General features: G+C 43.1%; 1 long non-coding RNA gene across 1 annotated transcript; it reads right to left on the bottom strand.

The window, feature by feature from the left end:
- Nucleotides 1-2,344: 2,344 nt before the first annotated feature.
- Nucleotides 2,345-9,779, bottom strand: LOC134020536 (uncharacterized). The gene is made up of 4 exons (XR_009930416.1): nucleotides 9,199-9,779; nucleotides 9,051-9,074; nucleotides 6,688-6,802; nucleotides 2,345-3,098 (listed from the first exon to the last, which is right to left on the bottom strand). It is a non-coding gene; the product is annotated as an uncharacterized LOC134020536 (long non-coding RNA).
- Between the last annotated feature and the right edge of the window lie 975 nt (nucleotides 9,780-10,754).

The raw sequence follows: 10,754 nt of genomic DNA, 5'->3' as shown, positions 1-10,754 counted from the left end.
TCCAGTCACTACCGCACATGACCGCAGGTGCAGGAGAGCACAGTGGGTTGAATACATGGTGCACAGTACACAGTAAATCACTTTAATGCACTCTCAGTGAACCTACTCTGAACCACAAAAGCCTGGGACAAACAGACCATTTTGTCAAAATAGTGGTGAGTATACAGTGCCTTCTAAATTATACCTAACAGCACATCATCATGATAGGCAAGTGCATTAAGGCTTTTACAGCATGTCTTATAATATACTAAATAAATATGATTCACTTGTTACAGTGCATTAGAAAGCACATAGGTGTACAACCAGGTCTGGACTGGGACTGACGGCCCCGGACTTTGAAACGCAGACCGTCCCAAGACCGTGTATTATTATTATTATTATATATATATTTTTTTTTTCATTATGCCGCGACTCTCCCAACGGCCAGTCCGACCCTGTGTACAACTCTAAAAAGACCTGCCACTTTACACTTCCTGTTCTTTTTAGACATTGGTGTAGGGATCGGTGCAGCTCCTGTAGGAGCACCATGGATTTCGGACATAAGCAACAATGCACACTACTGCTGTAGACCTGGGGGGTATTCCAGAAAGCAGGTTATGCGACATGCCCGGCTAAGTTAACTCCCCAGCTGACACCCAGCATTGTAGCAACATTGCCCGTAAGTTTCTGCAACATTGTGTGTTGCACCATTTTGTTCTTGTTCTTCTTCTAGGATGAACGGTGTCCGTAGGGGTAAATGGATTAAAAAAGAAAGAGAAAGAGAGTGAGAGAGAGAGAGAGAGAGAGAGAGAGAGAGAGAGAGAGAGAGAGAGAGAGAGAGAGAGAGAGAGAGAGAGAGAGAGAGAGAGAGAGAGAGAGAGAGAGAGAGAGGAAGGGAAGTCAGGTAGTTTGCTGTGTGTTTTCATCAGAAATGATGAGCAAAGAAAATAAATGGACTCATCCTTGCATTCAATATTCATTCTGAGACCTGTTCAACCTACCAAAACCATACTTGAAAACATCCACGTTTTCTTTGGATTCTATGCTATTGATTTTTGCTTCACAATGCCCATGCTAACTGTGGCGGGGTTTAGGGACAGACATCCTCTCAACCTACTGAGAATGAAGCCTTTGCTCTGCTGCCAGAGCTAGTCAGCGCCAGCCAGCACCAGCTGCCATGTGATGGGGGTATGAAGGCCCGGGGCGGACTGTTGGCAGGAACAGGGGACGAGTTGGGTTGGCCCGGAGGTCAAGGGGGGATTTGTGGAGGAGATATCTGTAGAGGGACGGCGTTATCTGCAGCCTTTGGCCCAGACCATCTTTACCAAAAGAGACTACAACATAAATAAAATATTTGCTGTTTTCATCAGTGTTTGTGATGATTAGATTACATTTAGCGTCTGCTAAATGAATGAAATGTAAAACCTGAAAATTCTAAGTATTTTGTGAGGTTTTCTTATCAGAGGCTTGCATATTGCACTGCACTAGCAATCGTGTTCTCTGGCGATGTTAATATTAATGGCAAGTCAAAGTTACAATATACCATCATTTCCCAGTGTACCAAAGCATTCGACCAACACATTGAACACATGCCGTGAAATTCAAGCACAGCCTGTTCCTATAACTCATGTGAATTACACTAACTGTGACTTTTATTATTTAGGTTGGTTTCTTCGGGTGAAACATCGTGATAAATGTGTTTATTTTGGTGACACAATAATTAGTGTCTTGCGGTCCCATCTGGGGTATAGACTCCCATGGGGGAGAGGCACAGAAGGTACCCAGAACTGTCAAGAGGAAGAGAGAGAGAGAGAGAGAAAGAGAGAGAGAGAGAGAGAGAGAGAGAGAGAGAGAGAGAGAGAGAGAGAGAGAGAGAGAGAGAGAGAGAGAGAGAGAGAGAGAGAGAGAGAGAGAGAGAGAGAAAGAGAGAGAAAGAGAGAGAAAGAGAGAGAAAGAAGGGGGGGAGCAGATACAGTGGACTACTGTGAATACCGGGGCCAGAGGAACGCTCAAGTTCACCTCAGATCCTCCAAAGGCAAAGAGAGGGTTCATTAAAAGTAGCGGAGGTGCATGTTATATTTATAGGGCCGAGTGAGAGGGAGATGTGTGTATGTGTTTGCATTTGTGTGTGCCCTGTATGTGTCTGTGTGTTGGGGGGGAGGGATACGAAGGCAAAGACCAAGAGAGCTTGAAAGAGAGAGAGAGAGAAGGAGGAAGAGAGAGAGAGAATTGAGTCAATAACTGATTTGAAGAACCAGATTTCAGGTTCAATTTAGGATTTCACAGAATACTTCAAAGTATTATTGATATATCTGAGACGTTTATTTGAAATAGATTCATGCTCCACATTCATTGTGAACCCTTCATTTCAGGTTATGGTAAATACAATTAAAGTATATGTAAAAGTAGGCTTACACCTGAAACTAAAAACTGAAAAAGCTATATTTAAAAGTTTCACTTATTGATAGGAAGCCCTATGTTTTAATTGCTCAAAGTTAATTGTTTATATTTTTTCTTTCATCTGATAATACTTGTAATGTTGACATTTTAAGTTTCTCTGAGGTTCCATGGAGACACTAGTAGTATCTGTGGTATCATCAAATGAAAGTTTTCACTGCCATGAATAAATGTATTCAAAGCATTGGTTGGAGTTGTGAAAAGATTAACCAAATTGTATCCAGACATACCAGTAGTAGCAACATTGACAACATAAAACAGTGACAGAAATTAGCACAAAGAGACACATTATCAACTTTGTCCAACCTAATCCTGATCAAGCACCTTATCCGATCTTCAAGAACACCTAGTATGTACTTTGTGAATCCAGCCCTTTTGCACCTTAGAGATTGAAACAGAAGGAGCAGGGAGGGAGGGATGGAGGGAGGGAAGGATGGAGGTAGAAATAGCGATAGGCCTCTAAGGCCCCGGAGATAGAAAGAAGCAGAGGGAGAGGAGGAGAGGGAGAGGGAGAGGAGGACCGGAGCTGTATCTGCCTTGTTGCCCGGGAGATTCATTACCTAACTCATCAATCATCTTCGGCTGATGAAATTGTTCCTGCCCAAAGCAGCCTCCTCGGGCTCCGATGTGCAAGGCTTGGCATGAATCCCACGACCAGGGCCCTGTAATAGAAGGAGAGGTGGATTATATGGTGCAAATTAATTGTCACCTCAGCTCGCCTGCTTTTTCAGGCCATCTTCGAGGAGCAGCAGACCATGGGAAAAGAATTGCGCCCCAGACGTCTTGGGTTTTGTCTCTCAATCTCCCCTTGCGGTGCATCGGCTCAGTGGATCTAGATGGGGGTACTACAAAAGGAGAGAAGGATGTCTGAGAGGACTTGTGGAGGGCAGGTGGGCGATTGGGGTGCATTCATGGTTTCATACGAGGCTCTGCCATACTTAGATACTAAAAAAGTTTCATTTATTTATTGGGTGCAATAAATGGGTAAGGTTTAGGGTCACTTCCAGTATAAGATTTGATCGTATTTGATATTTGATACAGGACATTAGAAGTGTCAAGGATTCATCATATTCTGCATGTTTTGCCACTTAAGTGAGTCAGATGGAGTTGGTTCATGCAGGAGACTCCGAGACCTTAGCGCGTCACTAGCATCTCGTCATATCACGCAGTCAGGGCACACCCTCTTAGCAGGGCGGGCTATTTAAAAAAGATATCGTTGCACTCTGCATTGCTAGTGCGACACAGGATGCTCGCTGTTTTAATCGGCTGCCTCCGCCTCCCAGGCCTCCACCCTTGGTTCTGTGTTTCCTTTCATAGGGGGAATGCGTTCGCTGCTCTCTGCTCGGGTGTCGAGACGGTGTCTCCGTTGGTTGCGGCAGGGAGCCGCTGCGAGCACAACCATATGCCAAAACATGTATTGTATCGTGTGTAATAAAGTATCAAGTAATCACTACTACTGAGTCCTCCTGCCTGAACCAGTATCATCTTGTTCACGGTGCTGAGAAGAGATTGTTAAAGGTAACCTCTCGTAAGAGAAAGTGTATCTTTGAACTTAGAAAAACCTTCTCTCGGCACTGGGAATCAAAAGGAAATCCTCAGGACATCACTGCTCTTGGATATGATCCTCCTTTTACATCCACACCCCATATCACACATCCTGAAACCAGACCCAGAAGAGCTCCTTACCTCCACTGTCAACCCCCTCCCCTCCTCACCCTCCTCACCCTCCTCACCCTGCACCCCATCCCTTCCTCCCCCTCCTCACCCTGCACCCCCTCCCCTCCTCACCCTCCTCACCCTGCACCCCATCCCTTCCTCCCCCTCCTCACCCTGCACCCCCTCCCCTCCTCACCCTCCTCACCCTGCACCCCATCCCTTCCTCCCCCTCCTCACCCTGCACCCCATCCCTTCCTCCCCCTCCTCACCCTGCACCCCCTCCCCTCCTCACCCCTCCTCACCCTGCACCCCCTCCTCACCCCTCCTCACCCTGCACCCCCTCCCCTCCTCACCCCTCCTCAACCTGCACCCCCGCAGCCTGACCTCCCATCCGCCACGCTTCCCAAAAACACTGGGAGAAAAGCCCACAGGTTAGTATGGCTTAATACCGACAGTGAACCAAACGCCCTGTGTGACCTTCCTCACGCTGACATACTCGAAGGGATCTGTGAAGATTCTCAGTGTCTGAATTCCACCAGAGCCTTCTATCAGAACCTTGACGAAACTGTTGACTCAAAACATAACGTGTTTGATGACATTGATTTGCTGGACTTCACTTTCAATAGCACAGTCAGAAGTTCGTGTCCATGCAGAGTTGCTCTAATTGGTACGGAGGCTTCCTTCTTTTACATAACACACCTCATAGTCCTCTGCAGAATATCTTGACTTACCATTTTTTTGTAGACAGTTCTATCCAGTGAAATATAATAAAAAGCTTCTTTTTTTTTGCAATTTAATATTAATTAAGTACATAATCAGTTATAGTCATTATTCTCCAATCACACGCTAACAAAAATTTGATTTACTTAAACCTAAAAATGATGGAGTCTTCAACAATAGTATGTTTCAATACTTTTGAATATGTATTTAAATACAGTAAGATTACCTTTCCTCATCCCATAAGAAATAATGGCACTACTGAAAACCTCAACTCAATTTACACACTCTAAGACTATTCAAGAACATTCTAAACATCTGCAATGCAGAAGGATTTAAAAAAAACTTTTTAAAGATCAACATTTTACCTTGGTTTCACCTTGTTCATGTCCTCACCCAGCAATAACTATTGCTGTTACATTGTCCCAACCGTTGTGATCTAAATAAATCATAACCTGCGTCATTATACCGGTTGTTAAAAGCACATATGAATGATTAAACAGACAGCTTTAATGCATTATGAATGCATGCTACTATGCCCTATCCACTGAGCCTATGCAAGGATCATATTTTCCCAAGTCCAAGACTTCGCTACCTTTCTGTTGGAAACCATTAGTGTAAAACGATGTGAAGCAGAAAACGCACTTTGCATGATTTAGCACAGCGGATGTCCACATGCCAGACTGTGTTCCGCAAAGATCTTTGTCATGCAATGAAGGGCAATGAGGTGTCGAGCTCAAACGGCTGGTATCATGAACAATTGGATGCTTCCTTGCAGGTGTCCAGAGCAGCAAATCTGGGTTATTATGAGTTGTTGTAGTTGCATTAGTGTATAACACAGTGGGGAACATTATACAGGCAACACAGGAAACACGAGCACTCTCCCTCAACCTCTCTCTCTTTCTTTCTGTCTCTCTGTATCTTTCTTTCTCTCCCTTACTCAGTCCCCCCCTCTCGTTTTCTCTCTCCCCCTTTTAGTCTCTCTCCTTTTGTCTCTTTCTGTATCTTCCTTCTCTGGCCTTTATCTGCCCACCCCCAACACACCCACACTCCCAAATCCACCCCCTCAACTTCCCCCCCTTCTATGTTAGTCCCACACCGAGAATCATTTCCCAAAGTCATTCTCATTAGTGTTTAGTTAGTACAGGGCTCCCGTTGGCAAGGTCACCGTCGCCCCGGCGATACTCTGTTGTCAGGGCGATGCCAAGAATAATGAAAAGGCTATGTGCCACCATCAGCAGTAGTGTAGGAGAGAATCATTCTGCTCGCACTTTGCTTTGGCACGCTCCAAAAATTATGAGGAATATATCCTCAATTACACGCCTCGAGGAAAGATGCTGGATGCTGAAGAAATGCTGGATAACAGGAAGTAGGAAATTCTTCGCAGAGGGAGGGCATTATTTATAACGGAAAAGGTGTTTTTGTCCCTCAACATTTTGTTCTGACACATGGATTATTACATTTATTTTTCCCCGCACTGCACTGAGATGGAGTAGAACAGACTCTTTTACCTTTTTTCTTGCTTGCTTGCTTGTGTTCTCAGCCTCTGTATTAAGAACTACAGTCTTGATTTTATGCATTTACAGTTTTAAGATGATCGGTTTTACCTTTTGTGTAATGGGATTAGAATTCTCAGAAATTAATTTAAAAATAGTTGTTGAAATCTTGTCATAGGGATTCTTGCTGGAATCGAAAGTTTGGGTCAGGCCTCCACAAATATATCTGGACTGCAACATCCTAACACTGGGTTTGAAGCAGGTTCTAGGATGTATAGGATAATGCCATTCCAAATAGAATTACCACAAGCCAGCTCAAATACTGCACTGCATTCTACTCTACTGTATGTTCACCGAATGTACTGTAAACCCCTTAGCTCACCTTTTAACTAAGCTCTCAACTTCCAGTTCAGCTTAGTCAGTACATTCACGCCAATTATCTGTGACATCACCCCTCCAACGGCCATCCCTCCTTGTCTCATCAGCCTATGCGGAGCCTGGAGAGAAATAAGAAACAGTCAGACTCTCCACACTCATTCAGCAGGCAAATGCACAATCCCTGCAAATAGCAGAGAGCAGTTTTTCAGGATTGGTTAGGCTATGCATGTGTCACATTTCATACCAGGGATGTAGAGGGTTGTCTCCCAGGGCTTAACTCAGCTCAGGGTAGAAGAGAGAAAGAGAGAAAGAGGGGAAGAGAGAGAAAGAGATGGAGAGAAAAAGATAGAGAGAAAGACACAGAGGGAAAGAAAGAGAGATAGAGAGAGAGAGAGAGCACCTACAGCCCCAGTACCTGGGCCAAAATATCAATCTCAGGCAAAGGCCCTGGTGGGAAGCAGACCTGTCACGATTCACCCCGCTGACTCTCCTTCTCTTCCCTCTAACAAGCAGTGCACCTCCCTCCAGCAACACCCATCAGGCCAAGGCTATCCAAATCCCACACCTGGTTAAGTCTGTCTAAAGATTCCTACAAGCGGTGGTCCACCATGTCGTGCTAAGTGCTCCTCATGTCTTCCACCGGCACAAAGACGGAATCGCACCATGAAATCACACCAAGGGGCTCGACGCTCGTTACACTGGAAGAGAACCCAAGTCCTCAATGAGGGTGGTGTAACTCATCTTCATACCTTTTAATTGTTGGAGAACTTTGCCCAACATCCAGCTGGAGTCACATAAATAGCCTTTCTGCATGCATTTTTAGTATCTATGTATCTATCTATGTATCTATCTATGTATCTATCTATCCGTCTTTGTATCTATGTATCTAACTATGTATGTATGTATATATGTATGTATCCATCTATCTATCCATCTATCCCTCTATCCCTCTATCCATCTATCCATCTATCCATCCATCTATATAGTATATCCATCCATCCAAGTCTGTCTGTCTGACACAGTTGGAGCAAGATGGATGTGAAATACACGTAAATTGTTAATTCTCACATCAGACATTCTGTTTGACTATGTCTCTGACATCCAATATTAAATCAATATTCTTTGGCAATCATTCATAAAACATGATATGAAGCCATGAAATAAACACTACTAATGGACATCTTTTCTGGCTCATTGTCAGTTGAAATACCAACTATTGGGGCTCATCTGCATGTAAGCATGTAGTCAGTATTGCAGCATGAGGACAAGACCACTTGGAGAGATGATAAAAATGGCTCCAGTAAATTATTTTTACACCCTTTAAATAAGTGTGTTACAGTATTTTTGTTGATACTGATCATTGGTAAATGTTCATTACTACCGTTTTTCTCAGTCGCTTTGGTGCATTTCTCACATCACTATTTACATTTGCACAACAGTTAATGCAGTTCTCAAAACAATTAGTACAAACTGCAAAACCTAGTTGATAACCTGCAAAAGCGTGTCACTTGCTCAAAATTGATAACTCATTCCTCAAAAGCAATGAGATGACGAAAAAAAAAATGAAAGTGTCAGTGTCATCAAGATGAAAAGTCCCGACACCATTGTTTATGAACAAGATAGTCAAATGACTTTGTCATGTTTTCATTATGACAGTTTACTCTGTAAATGTTTTCCAATGCAAAAAAGTCAGATCTTGGTGACACTACCTGAAAATGCTGTTTTGTCCCCTTCCTCCCCACACCCTCACCCCTCTTCCTCAAGGCTGACCTTCTATTTCTGTGTCATAGTATTGTAGAAATGGTACACACTATGTCCTGCTTGGTTCATATGTGCTTGTAAAGTGGGGGTTTATGGGACTCAGCTCTGACAGTGATTATAGAGAAGTGGCTTATCATTGGTTGCAACTGATACTTCACACACCCCTTCTCTTCAGTGAAAGCTGAGATTCACCTGAGAGAAATGGTTCAATTTAGGAGACATTTTCAGGAAAAAAAAGATTTTAAAAAACTTTGTAAAATTTGCTTGACAGATTTTGACAACTAGTTCAACATTTTTGTATATAATGACTCAATGAAATGAGGACTATTAGTTTTATATGGAATGACTATTCAGCATTCACAAGTATAGTTAATTTTGACTGACATGACATAAGCAAATGATAATGTTATAAAACAGCTGAGAGTTGTATGAAAGCAATTGATGCATGTCCAAACGCACTTGCAATTTGTTGGAAGGAATGAGAAACTGCTACTATGATGTGCACAAATGACTAAATGTTGTGGAGGTTGAACTAACTGTTGTGCAAATGTAAATAGTGATGTGAGAAATGCACCAAAGCGACTGAGAAAAACTGTAAATGCTTACCTGTGTCTTGTTGAAATGTTGTACCTAAACACATAGAGGAGATTGTACACAATACAGTGTGTCATTTTTATTGAACAATTAGAAAGCCAAACGACCACTCAGGTTACACAAGAAGTTTAAGACTGTACTGATAAGTACAAATACTGACCTTACATTTTCTCAAATCCATAACCACTCATAATGTGCAAGTTTGTCACTCTCCGATCCCCAACATGTCATGTGAAAGTGTATCGTGTCCATGTCGAACCGTGTAGCGTTCAACACGCCAGGCAAATCACCCGTGATGACGCCAAAGGACATTTCGGAATCCTGGTGACCCACCAGAGCGCCATAGCAACAGGTCCTGTCTTCAACCATCACAGAGTAAAATTACAGCTGATACCCTGTCATAGAAATCTCATTGGCCATACACTGTGAGCAATTTATCTGGGGGCAGCGTCAGTAACCTTTCAGTTTGAGGAGCACTGGGTCAGTGGACAGATCACTTTAAAAGGACAACATCCCTGGGCATCTGTGTGCCTGTGATGACTGTATACAGGCTCGCTCTCTCTCTTTCTCTTCCATTCTTCCTCCCCAAGTTTTCATGGGAGTTTTTCCTTGTCTTCCTTGAGGGCTTAAAGTTGGTTAAAGGTGACGATCTATGGCATTTGTGAAGCCCTCCGTGACACTGCTTGTAAAAAGGGCTATCCAAATCAGATTCGATTTGACTCTACCTCTCTTGCTTTCGCTTCTCCATGTCTCTCTGCCATTGAGTTGATCCGACCGTAGGTAACTTTCATAAAAATCTGCCCAATTCAAGTTGGTTTGCATCACCCAACCAGGTGCTTCTCTCTCTGTCTTTATTTAAAAAGTCAAAGTTCAAAGTATTTTACCCCCCCCCCCCAGTTCACTTAACACTCATTGTATTTTCAGACAGGTTGCCAGACAAAAAGTTCTGCAATCTGTAGTACTGAGAGATAGAGTGCTTGTTGCAGTAATACAAAGTGCCTTTATTTTACGCAAATTGTGAGTATTGCTCTCTGTTTGACAAAAACACTTCATCTCTGTTCTACAAAACATCGCAAAGAAGAGATGCTGAAAAACATTGTGAGCTTTTAAAGACTGGCAGTCCAAGGAGTGCTCATTACCAAGTCGACTACACGCGCAAGCTAATGCAGCTGCTGCAGTTTGAACAGCTGAAGCACCATTGAGTACGGAAGACAATATGACAATTAATGTGAACGACTAGAAAAGGAAATGATCTAGAAAAGTCTTTTGTATTTTATACATTTTATTTTGTTTTGTGATCTAAAATAATAATAGTAAAAGCTGGGTGAAAGGATGAAATATTTCCTTTAGACCTCTTGACAATCACATTTCTAGAGACGTCCAATGGCAGCTCAAGCCTCAGCCTTTGTCTATTAATGGTGAATACTGGTTTTGTGTACCTTGAAAAAAACAAAATGGGAACATTGCCAAAACCTTGAGCACGCCAACCACCAGTCTCTATGAATCCTCCACTACCATACTATGCAGGGAGTGGAGGTACCTGGAGCATGGAGCTGAAGTGCATTTTCCCCCTATTTACCAAGCCCATCAGTGAATCATGAATATTACATCTCCCTTAACATGTGTAAACACACACATGACAACATTCGAAACAAGTCTCACACATCAAACGCGTCATTTCTTTGACACTCCCCCGGTGGGCTGCGCCAGCCAGCA

This window comes from Osmerus eperlanus, chromosome 5, assembly GCF_963692335.1.
Source record: "Osmerus eperlanus chromosome 5, fOsmEpe2.1, whole genome shotgun sequence".
Lineage (NCBI taxonomy): Eukaryota > Metazoa > Chordata > Actinopteri > Osmeriformes > Osmeridae > Osmerus > Osmerus eperlanus.
The sequence above is the reverse complement of the archived record's forward strand: the minus strand, read 5'-3'. Positions and strand labels throughout refer to the sequence as shown.